Genomic DNA, 21,359 nt, shown 5'->3' on the forward strand with positions numbered 1-21,359 from the left:
CACTTGGGTCTTCTTCCTTCATCATAAGAATGAATTGGTTCATAAGCTTCAAGACTTCAAGACTCATTTTGAACACAAGTCAAGGAAATCCATCAAGGTATTAAGGGTGGACAATAAGAATAGATATGTTGATAGAAGACTTAAGAACTTTTGTAGAATTGTTGGGATTGATCTTCAAAACTCACCAACATTCAGTCCGTATAAGATAGATGTTGCAGCTATGATGATTAGGACTCTGAAGACCATGGCAAGTTTCATGATAAAGGCCAAGTCTCTTGATCCTACACTTGAAGTTGAAGCCATTAGCAATGCTATTCACATACTTAACAAGTCTTCTCATCCAGCCTTAGATGGCAAGACTCCTTTTGAGGCATGGTGCAGAAGAAAACCAGTTGTGAGTCACCTTAGAGTCTTCGATTGTCCAGCATGGGAAAACCTATCTTCTAGGAGTTGCAAGGCATCGGCACCTAGGCCTTGTACCTTCATTAGTTATGAAGACAATGTGAAGGCTTTCAGACTTATGGATCATGAGACTCATTAGATCTTTGTGGAGAAGGATCTTCACTTTGAGGAAAGTTCACCCAACTTATCCTCTAATCCTCTCCACACATTATACACACTGGAAACTAATAGTGACACTAGTGATAGTGCTTCAACAGGTTCAGACACGCGGGGTTCTATCGACAGTTGTAGTGAGAGGTCACATCAGTCTAGTCCACATGCTTATATTTCCATAGTGAAAGGTCCAATATAGCATGGTACATCTCATCTTCTAGCTCTAGCTTCAGTTGACTTGGGAGGTAGACTTGAGGACTTACATCTTCTCATTGATGAAAGTGATACTTCTATAGTTGTTGTGAGGGCTCACTTTGACCCTGATGTCCATTCTCTACATGATCAATCTTTACAGGTTGGTGTGATTGTGAATCCTTATGAACAACAATTAGTGGAGGTCTCTTTGTCAGTAGAGGAGATAGATGGTTCAATGGAACAAGTTCAACAAACATCATTTCCAGATCTGCATTCACTCTTTTCAACACAGTTGGAAGGGGTGAACTTCAGCATCAGTACAGAGATACTTGAGCAGGTTTCAGGGCCAACACACATCTTTAGAAGTGTACCTTTGCCGTTGTTTCTTCCAAAGGGGAGGAACACCATTCTGCATTCTTGGAACAACTTCTTCATCGAAGCAACTTTCACTTGTTGGAATTTTTCTTTTAGGGGTGGGGGGTGGGGGGGGAGCCTATTCTGTCCCTCTTCCTTTCGTCATTCTCTTTTGTATATACTGGATGTATGTTGTAATGGGGGGGTCTTGATTACTCCATCCATCAATGCATCCTTACTTATCTGTCTTTTTGGGAGAGGGCTTTTCCCATGAGGTTTTCCCTCTTTCCCCTCTTTCTAAGAGATTTGCATTTTCATTATGTACATGGGTACCTAACATGGCCTAGTAGCCGGGACCCATTCTGCATCTTCATCCTAGTTTTGTAAGCTTAAGGGCATTCCCTTAAGTTGCACTTATGGGGGGGGTGTTGGTGTAAATAAGTATTTACTTATTACACTTACTTAAGTTTACTTAGATTTATGCATTATTTAATTATCTTGCATTATTTTATTATTTTTATTTCTGAGACACTCAGGAGTTTGCACACCTTTTTGAGTTTTCATGTAGACAACATAGGAGTATGCAACTCTATTTTAGCACATGGTGTCTACAACACTATTTTGTGTGTCACACCCTTGTAGGCTTATCCTTTCATCACCACACTTACTTTCGTGCTTAATGAAGGATAACCCATATCTGGTGGACATGTGCTTGGTTGTATGACACATCATGGTGTTAATTACAAGGCATTCTAGATGTATCTCAGAGACCTTTATATACAGGCACTCCTAGTGTACTTTCACATTGTATGAATTATGACATATTGAATACATTGTCATTCTGATCATACTCTCTCTCTCTCTCTCTCTTTGGTCTACTATGTGCTTGTGTTTGAGTTCTTAGTTCCTCGGTGAATTTTTTCCTTAGGAAAATTCTTACAATGATCATATATTTTTTTTTAAATTTTGATCATGAATAATATGTTATAATTTGAAAATATTACAAGTAGGTATCTTAAGATCCAAGAAGATGTCTATTCAAAAATAAGAAAAAAATAGTAAATCATGTTAATTTTTTTTTTTTTTAATGCTACACTAGAGGAGAGAGTCTTCTTCAAGAATATGTAATTTGTTTTAAAAAATATATAGATTTGATGGAAAAAGTTTGACGGGAGAAAAAAATTGTCAATTTCTGATAACTTCCACTTTGACCAGTTAAAACTTCAAAAATATTAGCACAATTTCAATTTTTCTTTTTTGGTGCACTAAGTATACATGTCAACTCTAACATATTCCAAAATCAAACTAAAATATGAACATTTGCATATATTTGTTTGACAGGAAAAAAACTCTATATTTTTAGTATTTTAAAAAAATTCAAAAATACACTTTAAAAATTCAAAAATAAATAAAATTTTCACTCAAATTTTTATAAAAAAAATTATAGACATAAACTTCATCCAATTTTACACATTTCATTAGTTTACATCATCTTCAAATTTTAAACACAAATGCCACTTTTATGTCTTTAACGTTGAAGAGTTTAAATTCTGATATCACTTTTCCTTTATAAAAGGTGACATAGGTTTGTGCTTTTACCCCACTATTTTTTCCTCTTAAACACATTTGGACCTTTAAAAAAATTAGGATCATTTTGTTCTTTTCCTCAAAATTGTTTTTCTTCTCTCTATTAAGTAGATCTTTTTTCCCTGACAGAGTTAAATTACTCATTTTAGTAAATATAAAAGTAATCTTTTCCCAAACTTGATGCAGCTGATATAAGACTCTAGGCTTCCCAAAGTATGATCAAGAATTTTTGGGAGTAATCAGTCCCAACATATGGAAAACAACATTAAGTACAATTACATATCCAGTGTGCTAGATACAACTTACAACATCAAGTTGTTCCAGCATATTTTGCATATCTACCAAGTTTGGTTTATGAAGCTGCCATACTATTCACTCTACAGAAGTCTATGTCACGTCAATGTCAATGTAATCACAAACATTATCAAAGTAGTTATTGCAAAGTGGACCTCAACAAACTTGCTATGAATTTGCATATCAAATCCAAACTATAACTTATTTTTGTAAAGGATCAAAATATTATACTATAAAGTTATAAACTTTTCAATGAAGACTATACTGAGTTTTCCGTTGTTTTGAGTTATTTTTATGATCTCAAATTTTGATTCAATATATTTGTGCATTCAGAGTTTTAGTTAGATTTAAAATGAGATGGGATAATATGTGTTTTCCAATTAGAAACATTAGATATAATTCTCTATTTATGTAATTACCTATGTTCAATCTATTTACACTTATTGTCAGTTGAGTAGTCCTTCTACTTGATATATATTTAGTTTATAGTATATGATAACCCTTTGGTAGCCTAATGAAGATCCCTAAATTAAAATAGCAAGGTCGAAAATTAGTGCTCTTTTCACATTGATCCCAGTCATGATCATTTCGATCTTACACCTTGGGTGGTCTTCATCTAGTTCCTTCTTCCTTTTGCTCATTTTATGGTTGGCGACATTTGCATAATGGTCACGCACCTTGCGGCTAGGCTCCTCACTACGATTGGCAATCTATGAACGAATGAGATTCTGTTGTGTTTGCCTCATTAGATGTTTTGGTTACTTAATCCCTCTACAACTTAGTGTTTTTTTTTCCAAATATTTTAATATGACTCATGTTTTTTTTACTATTTAATATAGAAACATGGACCATTCTAACCATTGTTATTCAATCAAAACTGAGTCTATTCTTTACTTTGTATTCATGTAAGCTAAGTTCATTATTAGTAATTGTTAAACTAGGATATATCTGAATTTGAATTTGAATTTGAATTTATTTAGAAACAATCTTATAATTTCCTTGTAGAATTTATAGTAAAACATAACAAAGAAAACTTATGAAGTAGGTAGAGAGTTAGTAGATTAAATTAATAGAAAAATAAAGATAAAATAGAGTTCATGTGATCACATTTAAAATCTAAATGTAAGAAAATACATTCAATAATTAACTAAAGCTTTCAATAAGAATTTTTTTTTTTATGACCGAAAAAGGAAATAGAAGAATGAATTTGTTGTAATTGCTTATAAATAAATAAGTGTAAATATATAAAGAATAATTAACTAGATAAATTTTGATTGATTTTTTCTTTCTTTCAAAAATTTGATGTTGTTGATATCAGATCTTTGGTTTGGATTGTGTGATTATCTATGATTCTAATCAAATTTCTTGATTCGTCAACAGGACAAGGTAGATATCTAAATACGAAATGTAAATTGGGTGATTCATAACCTAATGATCAAACATCGAAAATACGATAAAAAGATTAAGAAGAATAATTACGGAACCATCCAGAAGAATAATTACGGACCCATCCAGACAAACTCAATTTAATTGCTCTAATTTGAATTTGATCCTGATTGAAGATAGCTATTTAGATCATTCGTACTGGTCGGTAATGTAATGGTTACAGTTAAGATAAGCAACATTAAGATAAGCAACATGTAATGTCAGATTAAAACCCATTTAGAGATCCGAGAAGCCATTATAAATACTGTGTATTTAGTTCAAACCCTTTTCATAGAATCGATACATTAGCTTTCCCAAGAAAATCTTGATCATTTATCTATCGAAAAGCGATATGGTTTGCTGTGCTATCTTCTCGGGTACTGGATATTTCATTTAGGTTAACTTTTAAATACATTTCCAAAAGATTTTGTTGTATTCACACAACAAGTATTACAAAAAAATCAACTCGGGTTTTCTTCCACCGTCATCATCAACGTCCCTACAGGCAACCCTTTGCACTGCACATGGCTTTAAAGTGCTCACAACTTCTTGTTGCCAAAAAATTATTTAACCTCAGAATTCGTTGCAGACAATCAAAGCCTCTTGTTTGGCTTTAAAAATATTTCATTTTGCTTGTATTAAAAAGCTAAAGGTTTCAAAATCTTTATAAAGCCTCAAAAATTTTAAAACTGTGAGAAAATGATGTTCAAGCAAGTAGCATATTTCCTTTAAACTTTATTTTTCCAGAATCATTCTTCTAGCTATTATCCAAGTTAATTAAATTGAATTAAAAAATATCCAGATCATCTACTCAATCATTCCCCAGAACATATTCCATCAGATTATGACCCTTTGGAAAATGTAATTAGACCTTTGCATCCCTTATGAAATCAGTTGATAGTCAATTATATAATTATAAAGCCCAATAAAATTAATTAAAAACCATACAACTGAATGGGCAAAAGCATTCTGCTTATCTAGCTATTTCTAATTGCTTTCCATTCAGTCATATGCGGTGACAATCATTGGACTGATATTCACAACTAAGTTGGGTGTATAGTCTACTAATTTTTTATGAAGCTTTCTCAACACTAATTACGAACTCTAATTCTAAGTAATTCTAAGTCAAAGGCTCTAACTAATTTTATGTCAAAACTTTTAACTACTTCTATGTCATACTGTTATGATCTGTTACAAATTCCAGCTATGCGTTCAATTATCTTTCGTCTCTCAAAATTTCCTCCCTAATAGTTAGAAAAGGCAAGGACTAAAGTTTGAATAGAGCTCTTATAGTTTTACATTTAGTTTTGGAGAATTTTACTATTGTTTGTTTTAGTTTTGATGATGTTTCTCTTTTCTTTTCATCACCCTTAAAATGGCTTAATTAAATTCAGAATGCCAACCCTTAAATTGATATTCATGGGCATTATGATTGAGTTTTGGCTAGATGCTCTAGATTACTCCTTTTTTTTCAAAATTACAGATTTGATGCTTTGTAAAATACCTACAAGTATTTTCTTTTTCTGTACTTCAATTAAAAGAGATTATGATTGTATATGCCAACATATTTATTCTGTAGAAAGTATTCAAATTTTAATTATGCAGAAATATAATGAACTAATCTAAGAGAGTTTGAAATGAAAATAAAGTTACTACAAACTCTTGAAGCTTAAGATTGTTTCCTAAAGAAAAACAGAAATGGAAACAAAATATTTTTCAAAGGGGAAAGCAAAGAAAACCTATTGTGAATTATATGAATGAAAAAAATACATAAAGAATGTGAAAGAGAGAAAATGAGAAAAAAATGGAGTCATATGCTCATTAGAAACACTACATAGTGAGTGTGTGTTGTATAAAATGAGAAAGTAGAATCTGTTATATAGAGATGAGAAGAGGAGTTAGCTGGAATGTCTTCAATTGTGTAAGAGGTCTCCTATTAGCATAGGTGCATCTTTGAAGGGCCAAGAGAAGTTGATAGGCCCTTCAAATGTCTTACATCTTGAAGTGGATTCCTAATGCATATGATATGGACAACAAATCATGATGAGTTGTATGTGCCCTAGTTGATTAACTGAAAAATAGAACCAAGAAATAAGGCAACTATCCACAAGAATTTCATCTTATATTCAAGTTAGCAATCCTTTTGAAATGTTATAAATATAAGGAAATAAAGTAAAGTGGGATTGAATGATAATGAAAATATAACCTGTCACCACAAAGCAATGGACTTAACTTGATATTAAGATAAATCATATGCTCAAAATATAAAAAAATGTTAGATATGAAAATGTGTTTATCACTGCTCCCATGAAGGTAATACACTATAGAAAAATGCAACTAATGAATCACCCCACTACAAATTCTGTATGAGTGATGATCTAAGTAATGAAGTATGTGGAAACCTATCCACTTAGTATATTTATTAAAGAAATGTGATGAGAGACAAAGATAACTCGGTAAACATGTGACTCAAGCACTAGATCAACTCAAGATCCCAATTTTCTAGCATTTTTACTAGAAATAGTAATAACCAATTGCCTTCAAGATGGATCAAATCAACTAAAAGTGGGGAGAAACTCCATACATAATATCTCTTTATGATGAAAAAATGGAGAGAAACTCCATCTAAATATTATATTTTCAAAATAGAACAAGTAGATCAAAATGGAGGGGAACTTCATATAAATATATCTTTCAAAGTGAAACAAATAGGACTAAATGGAGGTAAACTCCATATAAATATCATCCTTTAAAAGTGGAGTAAATTAAATCAAATGGAGGGAAATTGTGTATAAATATCATCTTTCAAAGTAGAACAAATAGAACCAAATGGATGAAAACTCCATACAAAGTAAGTGCACACCATGATAGAATGGACAAATACTCGATGGGTTGGATAAGGTAACTATGTGTTAGTTATCCTAGGGACCTTCATGATATGAGTCATGTGTAATTGAGGGGTCCTCTATAATTAACCTTGAAAATTTGACTCCTTGTGCAACATACAAAATCTAAAAAAATTCATATAAACCAATGATATAAAATCATGAAATTGCTAACATGGGCATAAAATTGCAAATGTGTGCAAATTAGTAGAGCATAATAAATTTGAATGCAATTGAGTATGATACCTCATAATATCAAATAATTTTCAATGAACAATATAAATGTATGGATACTAGGTAGAATATTTCATTGATTATGAATATGGTACTGCATTGGAATTGAAGTTTAAAGCTCATTTATTTTACAGAAGAATGTACCCATAAGTTACTAGTAATTACAGACACGATAGTTTATATATTTATCTAGGCATATATGGGTCACCCATATATACTGAAAAATAAACCTAAAGGATAAGGAAAAACTAAATTAGACATAGTAATATGTGATAAGTTGAAACAAAGGACTACCCCCTTTGAAATAGCACTATTTAGAAAATGCAAGAGCATAAGTGACTAAACTGAATAAGAAGTACAAGTGATAAGTTTAATGTACCTTTATGTGAAATATAATTTCCAACAAGAATTGGTTTATGTAAACACATTTGGAAAGAGTCAAAAGGCATCAAAATAAATTCAAACATAAGGATACCAATGGAATCATATGAAAATACTTACAATACAATGTACATGTAAAATATAGTATCGTACATATTTTTTTGATCATAAACTTGTTTTAGTGACTAATAATTTTTTAAATCTAAAATTCCATGATTAACAATCATGAAAAACAAATATCAAAAGAATATAACATCTATAATGAAACAAGTGCCACATAATGACATGTACTTTTGTTGCCAGACACATTAATATTCTTTTATAGATAGTTATATGCATCATAGAATCTGAATAAACATTATTGTTGATTATATTAGATGATCATCAAAATAACAATCAATCTTGAGAAGCTCAAACTGACAACTAAAAGTTTGAAGAATGAATTTGGAATCTATCCACATTAGATTATTAGTAACAAGGTTTCATCAATTTCTATCATTCCTAGCCAAGCAACCTGATTCACTTCAAAAATGCACACGATTTAGAGGGTGCTTTAGTTTACATTCTAACTTGGTATTCTGGTTAGCTATATTGCAACTAGTGTGATATTAAGGTGGAAATCATGCATCACTTCAATCATGGTAAATTGACCAAAATGGTTGCTAATTATATATGATATATAATTTGGCATGTACTTGTCTAGATAATGAATAATTATATTTTAGAAATATAAAATTGTGATAATTTTTAGTATATAATAATATTTTTTAAGTATTTTAAATTATCATATTTTACTACTTTGTTTAGAATAAGAAATAATTTAGAATGTATAATAGTAATATATTATTTATAAATTTATAGAGTTAATTGTTATATATAAATTTTAATAGAGATATATATAATTATATAGTTTTATAAAATATAGTTTACATTTTAATAGAAAAATAGCATTCATATATTGTGTACCAAAATTTTAATTGTATATTATTGTTCAAATATAATATAGCTATAATATATTATTTAACTATTAACATATATTACAATTCACAAATTTCAAAATTTTAGTTGAAAAATATAAAACATGGAGAACATTTTGGAAAAGGGTTCTTATAAGACAAAATGAATTGAATAATATACATAATTTTTATAATATATAAAAATGATAAATAAATTAAAGAATTTAAGAAATATCTAAAAATAATTATTTGTATTGGTACATATTCATTGGAGAAGTAATAGTACATTGGGTACTCTAGTCCAATAAGTTGCAACAACACAAAAATTATATGAATTCCTATTTTTTTTTAAAAAGGTAATTAAGTAAAAAGAAAATTATATTGATAAATAAAGGATAGTTGAAAAAAAAAATTACATGAATTAGATGATATAAAATAATTCTTATTTTCACTTTTTTATTTTATTTAAGGAGAAAAAATAAAAGAATGTTGAATTTTGAAAAAAGAAAAAACTTATATAAATAAAATAATAGTTTCCAAATAGTTAAAATAAAATTTAATGTAAAAGACTTTTCAAACAAAATTTTAAAATATTAAGTTTTAAAAACACAAAAAAATATCAAAGACAATTTAAAATAAGAAATTAAATATATAGAAAGTTTTAACGTAAATTAATATAAGCTTAGAGATTATAGAATTTGTTGAAAAACTACTAAGTTTTTAAAATAAATAGAAAGGAAATTGCGTGGATAGAAAAAGTCAAAGAAAAAATTAGGTGGGCTGATAAAAGAGTTGAAAAGGACGAGTCTAATTTGAAAAACAAGGAAGAAACTGAATCAAAATTCTCCACATAAAGTATAATGCAAAACTTCATCAAATTTTGTGATGAAAAGTACAACCCACGATGCAAACTGATGAATGAAGAACGAAAACATTAAAGACGGTAATAAAGAAGAATGAAAACATTTGTAATGTGAGCTTCTTCTTTTTTAAATAGAAAAAAGAATGCTAACGAGCTGCACACCCATGGAGGAGAATAAGCATGTGAGAATGAAAAAATAAATAATTAATCTAAAATGGTAATGGCAGAAATGGATTTATAAGGGCAATTGATTTTTTAGAGAACAAAGTGAAAAGGATAAAGATATTTTTAATTATTAAGGGTTTAAACACAACATATTAAATTTTGAGAGTTTATGTCTTTTCTTTAATAAAAAAACAATTAATCAGAAATGAAATTATGAAAATAACATTGTTTTTTAAAAAAATTACCGCAATTATTCAAAAGCAATAGCAACATCTAATAATAATTACTTTTCTAAAATAATTGCAGAAATTATTCAAGACTCAAAAGTTGTTGAACACATCATTAGGCATATTGACTTTTTGATAAATAAGTTAAGAAAAACTTGTATAGAAGCTAAGTTGTTTTGCTGAACACCACAAATCTATAGTGGAACTATTTTTTTCGTTTTTTTTAATACAATAAAAATCAAGTAAAAAAAATTCTGTAAAGTTCATTTTTAAAAATAAATTCAAACAAATTAAGGGATGTGGGAGGCATTATTAACGATATAATTTTAGGGTGCAGGAGGTGCTGAAAACAATTAGTGGGGAGGTTAAGGTCAATGCAATTTGAATTTAGTTGATCCACTTCAAGTTCCTCCGCGAGCTTTAAAAAATAACTCTTGGAAGAAATAAATAAATGGAAGAGCTCTATCTCTCGGTTTAAAAAAAAAAGCCCCACAAAAAGGGGCATGGAGAGAAAGAGGAGATGAGCTGATATAATGTGCAATCTGTGCCTGTGAAGGTAAAGAAGAGTTGACGGGCTGGATGGGAGAAGGGTGAAAACAAAAATGATGAAATATAATTAAATAAATAAATTATTATTTAAATTGTTAGGATGATTATTATTATTATTATTATGATTTAAAATACTTTAATTTACCTTGACACTTTTTGTCAAGCCTCTGGTTCTGCTATTCAATGGCATAAAACACTCTATTATTGTCAATCTTTTTTGCCAACACTACTTTGGCTTAGCGATTTTGAATGGAAATGGGCCGCTCACGAGTAGATCTTCCACTTTCTAGGCATTCCCTTTGCCTTTCAAGCATCCCCTATTGATCTATGGAATGCAATGCTTGCAAAGATTTCTAAGAAGCTGGATTATTGGCTTAGGAAACTGCTTTCTCTTGCAAGCGAATTCCAGATTTGCTCAAAAGTTCTTGAGGCAACTCATGTCAATTATTCCTCTTGTTGGACTCCTTCTAAAGCCTCCTATCAGAAATAACAGAAGTTGCTCCGTAAATTTCTTTGGGCTTCTGATTCTGATCATCATGGTTTCCATAGAGTTGCTTGGAATTTTTGTTGTCTCCCAAAAGAATTTGGAGGCCTTGGCCTACTTTCCACATAGAAGTAAGGCCTTGCTCTATGTGCCAAACGAATTATTCATGCCATCACTAGAGATGAAGCCTAGAATATTTTGGTTTGGCATTGCATTTCTTCTAGATTTCCCATCAATAGGCCTACATGGAAGGGGATTGGCTTTCACACCCTTCTCATCATGCGACAGCCCATTGCTCATATAGGGCTCTTTGTTTATTAAGAGCATATGGAAAGCTTGGGAAGCTATCAAGCCTTGGCTTCCCTAGTCTGGTAATGAGTTCTACAATGGACTCTCTTTGAATCAGTAGAACCTTTGGTGGTCTCCCCTATTTTCCATCTAGGGTACTCCCCTTGCCAAGACTCAAGGTGCTAGTGCTTTGTGTTTTTTCAAATGAGGCATCAAGACTCCTAAAGATCTTTTCTCTAGGGTTTCCATGAGTTTTAGATCTTAGGAAGATATGCAAGTCTAGTACCATTCGGACCATTTAGATTGACAGACTTTTGACTTATTACACTCTTCAATTCTAGTGCACTTAATTCATAAAGTGGGTATTCATTCTATTAGACGTCGGTGACATGATTGGAAGTGGTATCTTGCCACTCCTTTCACCAGTTACAAACCAAGTCTGGGTTATAGCTGGCTTTCTCCCCATCTGTTGATGGTGGATACATTCAATCAGAGATGGCAATTGCAATCTTCTCTTTCTCAATGGAGAAATCACTTTGACACTATTTGGAGTGCTATCATAGAACCCAAGATTGCCCATTTTTCTTGGTGCCTGGCTTTTCAAGGTCTTCCCCTTAGGCCTTGGCTCAAGCATATTAGGGTTCAGGATCCTAGATGCCCTTTCTGTGGACAACCAGAGTCTTTGTTACATATTTTTTGGTTTTGTAGACATGCTCAAAATTACTGGCATTGGATTCATGATTTCTCTAAGACATTTTGGCCTAAACCATTTTCTTGGCACATGGTTATCTTGGGTGATTCCTCCAAAATCCCTCAAAAATTTACCCAGATTCGGCATACCTCTAGGATGGAGATTTTGTCTACTTTGTGGAAAGATAGAAATGTTGTTCTTTTCACTCATAATTTTCTTGATATTAATATTGTTATGTACACTAGGGCGTGCATTTGTAATTATGTAACAATGTAGATTCAGGTTCAAGCAAACAAGGTTGTTTTGGAGGAGGTGCACCTACAAGAACTGCTTAATCACTGGGGCAATGTGTTGAAAATTGGTTTAGCACTCCCCTTGGGATTTGTGACAAGGGTTTAACCACCTCCTGTGTACTATAAGTTGAGTGGTTATATCAGGCATTGACAATGGCAACCCCACTCTAACATAATGCCCCTTGTACTATTGCTAGGGTCCCTCCTAATGCCTCAATTGATACCTCAACACCTAGAGGCTGTCACCAGTGGTGCAACTCCTCAAGCTGATGCTTGCATACTATGCACTCCCAGGTTTCCCACCACCACTCTCCTAGTGGTGGTGATGATTGATGGAGGCACCACTCGATTTCCCCAACTTGGGGTGGCACCGACTGGTCCTCGATTACTCCTTCTGGTTTTCGACAAGTGCTCTCTAGGAAATGGCCTTTTCACCTAGAGTTGGCAATTTCACCTTTGCGGCTAGATATAAAAGATGGTGACTAGGTCACTGATGTTGTTGATGCTACTGCTGACAGCTAGACTATTCCTAGACCGTCCCTCAATCCCAAAGATGATTGGGGTTTTCATGATTGTGATGAACCACCTCCCTCAGTAGGCACTACTTTAGCCACCTGAGGTTGCTATTTTTTAAATTTCTTTTTGATGAATAGTTCATGATTTCGACTTCGGTTGTGTGAACTCTTGCAGGGTAATCTTGTATCTCCCAACCCTTTTTTATGAACTAATCTTAGTATATCAATTTTTAATAGAAAAGGGTTATTCATGAAAAAAAATTGTTAGGAAAAAAAAAAAATTTCAAATTTTGTAAAGTTGAATAATAGAAAGAAAAGATTTGAAATGAAATTTATGATAATATTATTAATAAAGAGGGGAATCAGTTGTTAAAAAAAGTTTAAAACCTATAGCAATATGATGTTTTGGAATAAAGATGAGTATAAGAAAATAAATTAGAACATTAAAAACCTCCAATAAAATTATATTAGATTTCAAAAAAGTGCAAGTAAATGAAAGAGAATATATGCAACTAATCTAATGTATAACCCTCTCGAAGCAAGTCATCCAAAGAGAATTAATTAAATAAAATCTTTTAGATTAAAATATAAAATATAAAATGCACAAAAAAGTTAGAAATGAGGATTAAAATTTTCTTCTCCTATTAACACCTTCAAAGATTTTATAACCTTAAAAAAAATCAAATGAGGATTAAATACATCCAATGCCATGAAAAGAATTGATCAATAAGAAATATAATGGGCTAATCCAAGAGAGTTTGATATGAAAAGAAAGTTACCTTAAACTTTTGAAGCTTAATAGATCTTTCCAAAGAACAACACAAATCAAGATAAAGAGATTTTTGAATGGGGAAAGTAAAGAAAACCCCTTTGAATTATATGAATGAGGCAAATGCCTAAAGAATGAGAGAGAAATGTAGTCATAGGGCTCATTACAAAAGGATAATCTCTTATATAGAAAAAGAGCAGTTATTTAGTAACTCCCATGTGAACGATTGCCACATTGATAAGTGTGTACAAGTTTCTTAATCTTCTTAAGGAGGAATAAACTATTTTCCTTGAGAAAAGAATTACATAAAAAACTTATCCTCGCACAAGGAAAACATACATAAAGGATACCTTGGTTTATCCCATTTAATAAATATAACCAAGGAAAGATAACTAATTCTAATAGGTCATCTCTATAACTATTTCATTATCCATGACCAACAAAAACAAGACCCTTATTCTCAAAGGTTTTAAGTCAACGTTTGTAAATTTGTAAGGACAATTTATCTTGTGGATTTTTAATGTTTGACAGTTTATGCCCTTTTGTATTTCTTGTGGATTTTTGTACTATTCTTATACTTCAAATGAAATTTCATTCATTTGTATCTTTCCTTCGAGAATAATTAAAAAGAAAAATATAGTTGAATCTTTACTTTCGTGTTAGTGACACATTTCAAGTAGTTTTTCTAACATAAGTTTCTAAGTTTCATTTTTTTTATTGCTCTTATTTGTATTCTATTGTACATATGATAGGAAAAAACTTATACATACATGCTATCATAGAAGGGAGATATCCCTCTCAAATATAGAGAAAACCTTATCATTTAGTAATATTTTTTTTGTGGGAGTGGAAATCTGACAAAATAACCCAATACAAATAGAGTTGTGAATTAAGTTTGATGCTAAATTCATATATCATACACCTTGTATAATGTTCCTCTTCTCTTACATTTTTATTTATAAATTTAATGGATCCCTAATTATGGAAAAGTAAATAATGTTGTCTTTTGAGATGCACTAGAGAAATATAGGAAAGATAGTATCCATTTAGAGGGTTATTAGGTTGATCCTTGCAAGTGCTAGGTGTTTTTGAATAATTGTCATTATTAGCAAAAGAGAAATGATCTAATTTGACTTTTTCCTTCAAGATACAAAGATACATTTAATTCATATTGATCCATTTTAGACCTATTAGTGATGATAAATATTGCTGAAATTAATAATGTAGTTACAAAAAAAAAAAAAATCAATTTCTTGTAGTTTCCATTATCTAGATACATGTCCTTTTCTATTCTCTGATTTTTATTTGAGTTTCAAAATAAAATTGTCTTCTATTTTTATATTCTACATATGAATATTTTTATTTCATTGACACATAAGAAGTCATTGTTTCATTATTTGTTGTCTCAACTTTCTCTCCTTGGCTTATATAGTGTAGCATCTAATAATGACATTAACATTGAAAGAAATCCCATAGTCTCATCACTTTCTCATTCTTGATAGTCTTAAATGTATTTATAATAGTTATAGGAATTTTTTCTATTGTTGAAAATTATCATCCAATTTTATGTTTGGGTTTCTTAGAATATCTAATGTTCAAGATTCGTTTATGACAAGAGCCTAGAAAATAAGCTTTAGGATTCTTCTCTCACACTCGCAAAGAAAAAATTCATAATATTTCATACATTTTATCAATATTTGTATATCATATTTGGTAATACTTTTTCATATTGATATAATTTGAAGGATACAAAATTTACTTCAGCTTGTGTGAATTTGATTTGGCATTTATTTGACTGATTGTTTTTTCCTCTCTCCCCTCAAGAAACTACCTAGATATATCTTCCTATCGATGTAACCATTACCTTATTGAGGTAAAATTGCTTGTCATACTATTTTAGAGATGTACCATCAATTTCTATGTCTTGTTGAATAAGGAAACTCGTTATGAGAGGGACACAATTTGTGGGCCTTGTATTATTAATTCCAAGTTATACATAATAAATAATAGGGATAATTTCAAAGGAGTTAATACCCATATAAATAGGAAGACCTATATATTGGTATCCATGATGGCAGGAAGAGAGAATAATCACCACCGATCAGGCATATACCAAGGTTCGAGGAATATTAGAAGCACAATTATATATTGTGAAAAGGTAACATCCCTCATGGGATGTAGAATGTATGAGAGATTATATTAAAAATTCTATTTATTAAAGTTATTTTTTGTTTTTCCTATATAACATATTTATGCTATCCATTTTATAAAGGGATGAATAATTAGATTATTGTGAAGAGTTATGTTCTAATAAACTAATGTCTAATACAATAACTTATACCATTAGTAAGCAATGGATAATTCTATGTGAACCATTCTATTAGTTATTTAATGGATTGTCAGTGCACATAGGGGGAGGAGTAAATTGCTCATGTTGGGGTAATAGAACTCGATATAGACCATGTCCCAACTCAAGAAGCTAAAAATATACCATTCATATGTGATCCAATGCATGGGGAATATGGATATGATATAGAATTATTAATAAAGTTTAGTGATGATACCTACAAGATTAATTTAAATATGATTAATTTGACTTCCGTAGAATATCATATTATTTTTAAGATCATTCTAGAATTACCTGAATATTTTGGAGGAGCGAGATTTTATAGTAGAGGAGGGCATGGGTTTAGTGGAGATAATAGAGGTGAAAGATTCACATGGGTTTGGATGAATCGCAAGGGGGATAGGTTCCACCAAAAGCCTCTCCCATATGCAGATTTTAATCGATTTAGGAGGAAAGAGATCTTTGACATTTGTAGAGATTCCCAAGCCTCAAGTTCTTCATCCAGATCATTCCCTTTTGAGCTAAGTGATTGTCATCCATCCAAATCAATTCATGCAGAATGGTTGCCCTCGTTCATTTTGTCTCCCAATAACAAATCTATTAAAAGACCTAGGTTTTTAACTTTTCCAAATAATATCTCCATTGGAAGGAAAAGGCAAGTGCATAATCCAACAAAGCAACAAGGGATGAACTCTTCCAGGATGCCATGGCACAGACATCAGGTTATAAGTAGTTTTGTTTCTTTTAAGGAAAATCGACATAAACATGAACATGATAGATATTATCCAAACAATAGCTTGGGCAAGGATCACCAATTTCAATGGAGAAAGAAGGAATCTAGGTTAGAACAAAACAATGACTCCCCCATGAAGCCTTCATAACCATCTATAATCTTACCTGATCATTACCTTGACTAGGCACATATTTCTCTCGTTAAATACACTAAATTAATAAGTATGTTTGGCCCTAACCTACTACCATTATTGATGTAGGCAAAGGATGAAAAATTAGGTCCAAAGTCTCACCTAGCTATCCAAAACACCTTGCAAGAGTTAACACAATGGAAGAAAACACAAAGAACAACAACCAAAAGGAGGAAGAAGAGTGAAATACTTTTATTAATTCATGAAAATATCTTCATACATGCCCAGCTAAAAGGCCTTCTAGGTTATGGCCGAATACAAATACTTCCACATTCAAAGATCAAACAACAAGTTCATACCTTTTAGTTCTACTCTCCAATCCTCTTCCAAACTTTCCTAACTCTAAGCCTAAACATGCTATATATACTTGCCAAAACAATTTATAGATTATTCTAGAACATTACATAAGAGGAAGGCTGAACCAACACCTGTCTAGACACATCCCAAGAAAAGATCTTAACATAAATGTTGTGATCAAAATAAATCTCGCAAGTCAGCTCATAGAAATCACGTCCAAATGCTGACACTTGGCATACACTGGGTAACTCAGCACATGAAGAGTCATTCAACATACATCGGATAACTTGGCATATGAAGGAGTTGCTATAGTAACTTGACACATGAAGGAATTGCTAGGCACATGAAGAAATTGGAATTGCAAGGCACATGAAGGAATTGCTATAGTATGAAGGAATTTCTAGGCACATGAAGGATTTGCTAGGCATATGAAGTAATTGCTAGGCACATGAAGGAATTGCTAGGCACATGAAGAAATTGCTACAGTAACTAGGCACATGAAGGAATTGCTAGGCACCAACTCGCAGAATGAACAAAAATGAGTAGGATAACAAGGCAACCCAAGATGCTCTTGCATCAATTATCCACTATTTTGGATTGGGCTAGATCCATATAGGAGGGAGTCAAGGAATTTTTTTTCATTGATTTGTAGTTCAATTACTTTATAGTTTTATTTGATTCAAAGGCATCTAGGGATTTTGTGCATAAACATAAGGGTTAGTTCTGTAAAGGGCAAGGATTATTCACCATTTCTCAGACACCAAATTTCAAACCTAATGATGCCCTAGGCCAATTCATTCCCTTTTGGATCTACCTACCTACTTTACCATTGGACTACAGGGATCCCAACAACACCTAATAAGGACCTTAAAACATTTACTTTCCCTATTTATCCCTCAAAATCCAAAAATGCCCTATTAAGCCAAATGAGCAATTTTTGGGCAATGAGGGGCGACATTACCATTTTGGGCTCTTCCAACCTATGTATCAACACTTTAGGACCAAATTAGTCCACTTCTTGATCTAGTGATGTGGCTTGAATCACTACAATCCAAGACATCTAAGAATCGCTAGGTATACCACAAGCCTACCTAGGTGCACTTACACCAATTATCCTTTCATTATGATCTCCTTTATTAAGATTTTGCATCGAGTCCATACTCTTACTAAAGTGCAGGCTTAATGTATCATCTTAAAATGGAAGAAATTTGATGTTAAGAGAATTCAACCCTCCGAGTAATTGGTTTGGGGTCATCTCAAGCACCTTTAATGGGTCCTTGGCTTAGATCTAGCTTTTCCACCTATTCTTCCCCCTTTTTCACTTTCTTTCTACATTTTTCTAGCATTCTAGATTGAGATCCTAATATTTTTTACCTCAAGGTCAATGTTAACCTTTTAGGTAAAGGTCGACCTCAACCTTGACCTAGGTTGGAGTTGACCTTGACCCTGACCCAAGGTCCAAATTTCAAGGTTCCATGATTTTCGAATGTCAGGTTTGGGAAAGAATTGTTTTCCCACTTTCAGTTCAGTTATTTTGGTCTTTGAAATGGTAATCTATTAAATGGAATTTAATCTAGGTCCATTTCTAGGAGTAAGGGCCCAATGGGAATTTATTTCTCATATGTTAGCCTCTCTAGCAATTTGCACCCTAGATTTCTATATAAGGTAGCCTTCCTCTCTCATTTGATTCATATACTACCCATTATCTCATGATCTATTATCAAGGATTCAATTTCATGATTGAGCTCTCAAGTACAAACAATAATTCAAGTGGTCAAGCCTTCAAGATTTCAAGCATTCAATTCATCAAGGAGATCCATTAGTAGCCATTGAAGGATTCAATGTCTATGGAGCCCTCTTGTTGAAGATTCATCTATTTCTATTCAAACCTCTTCCTAATCCAATATTCATTCAAGATTGGTGATGAATATCTAAGACAATTGATTTGAGACATCCTCCATCCAATTCTACATTCATTTGGGGCATCTGTACTTTTGGATTCAAGGATTCAAATCCTCCACAAGGATTTCAATATAAGTAACGTGAACAGTTCCATTTACTTTGTTTATATGTTTTGCAATTTCAATTATTGTTTAAGCTTGATTTCAAATTGGGGTTTGAGCAAGGAAAGCCCCCCATCGAATTAACAAAAACCATTTGTCTTGCAATTATAGATACATGACAACAAATTAAAGTGCAAATCTAGATACCATTTTTGGTGAACGTTTAGGATCCATGAACAGAATTTTTGGCAGGGCAGTGCAACTCAAGGTCAGCTTTTGGGTCAAAGTCAACTTTTTGAGGTCAAGGTCAACTTTATCTACCTAGGTCAAGATCGACCTACCCTTAGAAAAGAAGAAGATTTATGTGTTTTGTAGATCTCATAGTTTCAACTCAAGATTGGGAAAATTGACAGTTTTTGAGAGAGTTCGATAGGGTTTTCAATTGATTCTTTTTCGAAGGTAAGTACCTTTTATTTTTCAATTTAAATATTAGTCCCCTAGTTATACATCCCATATCATAACAATCTATATGTATGTGTAAAATATGGGTTTAGAGTCTCTTTTATGTGCACTATTCTAAAACCCTATTCATCCATATTTTATTCTATTTAGTTGGATCTAAAGGATCCATATGCTAGCCCAACAATGGAAGCCAAGGATGCAACCATGCATGTATTCACATGCTCTCCCTACAAGGATCCCAAGTATCTACTACTGTTTTTAATTTGGTATAGTTGTTGATTAGCTAGGTTGATTACAAATTCCTATAGAACTATCATCAAATTAGGTACAATAAAATGAACAATCAACTGTTCCCAGCTAGCATGTTCAAATACAGTTTTCCAAGGTGATAAAATTACATATGCAGAAAAATCACTTGAATGCTAGGCATGAAATGCATTCCCCAATTTATAACAAATGGTTGGATATAAAGGCTCCATACATTGGTCAAACAATGGAAGCCAAGGATGTAACCATGTATGTATTGGCAGCTCTCCCTACGAGCATCTCAAGTATCTATTGTCGTTGTTTATTTGGATATAACTATATGATCCTAAATATAATGAAGTACTGAAGCCGATAGTAACTTCTCCCATGTCTCTAAAAAATGTAGCATAGGTTTAGGGTCCCTTGGCTCCCAAGAATTTGTAGTTGCTATTCTCATTACTAGAAGAATAACTTTAGTTAAGAGTTGAGTGTAAGGAGTTGAAGAAGCAAGTTTTCTTCTATGTACATAAATGTCATAATCACGAGACTCATTCCCTTATAGAAGCCATAACCTAGTTAAATATATGTATATATACAAGCCATAACTCAATTAAATGGGTCTAGTTGCTGATTACCTAGGTTGATTACAAATTCTTGTAGCATTGTCATCAAATTAGGTATAATAAAAGGAACAATCAATGTTATTTTTGTGCAAGATCTTGAGTTAAGTCACTTAGCATGGGTTTAGTGAGTTTTATTATTTAATTATTTGGATTATGGAATATGTATGTAACTTAATCAGTTTTTCTGTTTTGCTAAGATGCAATAAGAACCTTAAAAAAGATCTCTCTATATACATACATACATGCATGCATATGTATGTATATATCATGTGGAGATCTAGTATTTTGTTGTTGTTCCCTTGTGATCATTGTATTTCATTATCATGCCCTTGTGATCTTTGCATCTCATCATCGTGCACTTTTGATCTTTACATCTCATTTGTTTTATTGTATCTAATATGATGATAATTCTATAGGAATTTTTTGTCATGCCTTTGCAATCTCTGCATCCAAATTATCCATTGTTGGTGTTAATTTGGGCATCACTACATGATCTAGAATGTTATGAAGTACTGAAGCTTGTAGTAACTTCTCCCATGTCTCCAAAAATTATAGCATAGCTTTAGGGTGCTTTGGTTCCCTAGAATTTGAAGTAGTTATTCTCACTGGTGGAAGAATAATTTCGATGAAGAGTTGAGTGTAAGGAGTTGAAGAAGCAAGTTTTACTTGTGTGTAATCGCTATAATCACGATGCTCATTCCCTTGCAAAAGCCATAACCCAATTAAATATACATATATATTAACCCAAC

This window comes from Cupressus sempervirens, chromosome 3 (assembly GCF_028749045.1).
Source record: "Cupressus sempervirens isolate cs-2001-9-10 chromosome 3, ASM2874904v1, whole genome shotgun sequence".
Lineage (NCBI taxonomy): Eukaryota > Viridiplantae > Streptophyta > Pinopsida > Cupressales > Cupressaceae > Cupressus > Cupressus sempervirens.